The following is a 2,350-nucleotide window of genomic DNA, read 5'->3' as shown; positions in this document are numbered from 1 at the left end:
ATTTTTACAGAAATGAGATCAAAGGTACATATTATTCTACAATGTCAAACAACTGAACATGTCATAAACATTCGAGGGTGAGCTCATAGAAGTTACTCCACTCCTTATAACAGTTATTAAGATTCCATTGATTGAATGTCTCATGTCCCTATTGATAATCATTTTTTTGCTTCCAAAGTTTTGATGTTGTACATAATGTTGAAATACTGTTGGATTTTTGTTGGATAGGATCCTAGAAGTGACACTGCTCAGAGTTCACACTTTTTATGTTTTTACGAACATTGCCACATTTCTCTCTAAAAATGGAGTAATTTACAGTCCAACCAATACCTTCACCAACATCAAATATTACCAATGTGAGAGGCAAAAATAAATAAATGATGATGGTTATCTAAATATTATTTTGTGTGCTTTCACTATTAATGAAGTTGAACTTTTTTTCATATGTTTAGTGGCCATCTGAATTTCTTCTATCAAATATCTGTTCATATTCTTTGTTCATTTTTCCCAGGTTGTTGGGGGTTTTATAGACTTATAGAAGCTCTTTGTATATTATAGACATTTACCATTCGTCTCTTTATTGTGTGACAAATACATTGTGTGACCAGGGCTCAAACCTATGCTCCTGTGATTGCTTACCAGGTGATTTCTCTGGTGGCTCAGTCAGTAAAGAGTCTTCCTGCAATGCGAGAGACCTGGGTTCGATCCCTGAGTCAGGGAAGATCCCCTGAAGGAAATGGCAACCCACTCCAGTATTCTTGCCTGGAGAATTCCATGGACAGAGGAGCCTGGTGGCCTACAGTCCATGGTGTCACAAAGAGACGGACACGACTGAGTGACTTTCACTTTCACCCTTCATCTCTTTATTGTGTGACAAATACATTGTGTGACCAGGGATCAAACCAGTTGCCCCTGTAGTGGAAGTTCAGAGTCTTAACCACTGGATTACCAGGGAAGTCCCTGTAGTTTTGTTTTTTTAATGTTGAGCTCTTTGATCTATCTGCAGTTTGTTTTTAGATGAGATAGGGATTTAGTTTTCTTTCCTCCCAAAAGGCAGTCAATTATCCCAACAACAGTTATTAATAAATGTATCCATTTCCCTTTAGTATGAGTGTCATCTTTATTATATACAATGTTCCCCCATATATATATATTTGTATATTGATTTTTGTTTAACCTGTGTCTAATCACCTTATTGGTTAGGATTTCTCTATCCATATTATGTGATTTGTAAATAATGATCCTTTGCTTTCTAACATTTGTTCCATTTTCTCATCTTACCAAATTAGCTAGACTGATCTAATCTGAGATAAGAGTGGTGATAATGATCTTCTCTTTCCTAAAGTGAAGTCACTCAATCGTGTCCAACTCTTTGCCACCCCATGGACTGTAGCCTGTCAGGCTCCTCCATCCATGGGATTTTCCAAGCTAGAATACCGGAGTGGGTTGCCATTTCCTTCTCCAGGAGATCTTCCCAGGTCTCGCTCACACCAGGCAGACTCTTTACATCTGAGCCACCAGGGGGAATCACTTTAGCGTGTTACTGTTATGTTTTCCATGCTCTTCTATTATCTTGTTTAAGAAGCTTCTCTTTGGCTTTAATCAAGACTTCTGAATTTTGACAATAGCTTTCACATTTGATAATGTTTTAATATAATCATATGACTTTTCTCCTTTAAGCTATTTTAGCACTAAAGCTTTTTGTTTTAAGCTCTTACCAATTAACATAAAGATACTTCTTGGGATGGTAACACTTTAGAGCTGAGCATGGCCATAACCTTCAGCTCACTGACATCACAGAAATCAGTAGGGGCTTGAAGATTCACCTCAGTGGGGGTGGAAGTGAGGGCGGGTAGAGCACCAAAGACACAAAAAGATTCAGCTGAGAAAAGCCCCAGGTGGCTCTCACCTGCCTGCAGGTTGCAGGCTCCAGTGAAGGCAGAACACTCTCTGCATTTCCCCTTTGACCTTGCTCTTTCCTTTGGCTGCTAAGAATATGCTTCTAAATCCCTTAGTCTTGCTATCCAAATCTCTGCTCTTAGAAAATCCACCCATTCTTTAAGGTTCAAATTAAATATCACTTCCTCCCAGTGAGTCTTCCCAGGGACCTTCCCCACCCCCAAACCCCTACTCCTTAAAGTCCCATCATTCTGTGTGCTGAATGTGCATTTTATTTCTCTCTGTGGCCCCAGGGCCTGGCAGAGTGCCCGGCATACAGTGGGTGCTCCAGAATTGCCCAGTGAAGGACTAGAGGAATGAGAGACGTCAGCCACCACTCCATCTCCACAGCCCTTCCCGCGCTGCCAGGGTCCTGCAGGGTGGACTCCGGCTCGGCAGAGGGCATCCCAGA

This window comes from Dama dama, chromosome 1 (assembly GCF_033118175.1).
Source record: "Dama dama isolate Ldn47 chromosome 1, ASM3311817v1, whole genome shotgun sequence".
In the NCBI taxonomy this organism is placed as follows: domain Eukaryota; kingdom Metazoa; phylum Chordata; class Mammalia; order Artiodactyla; family Cervidae; genus Dama; species Dama dama.
Note: the sequence above shows the minus strand (reverse complement) of the source record.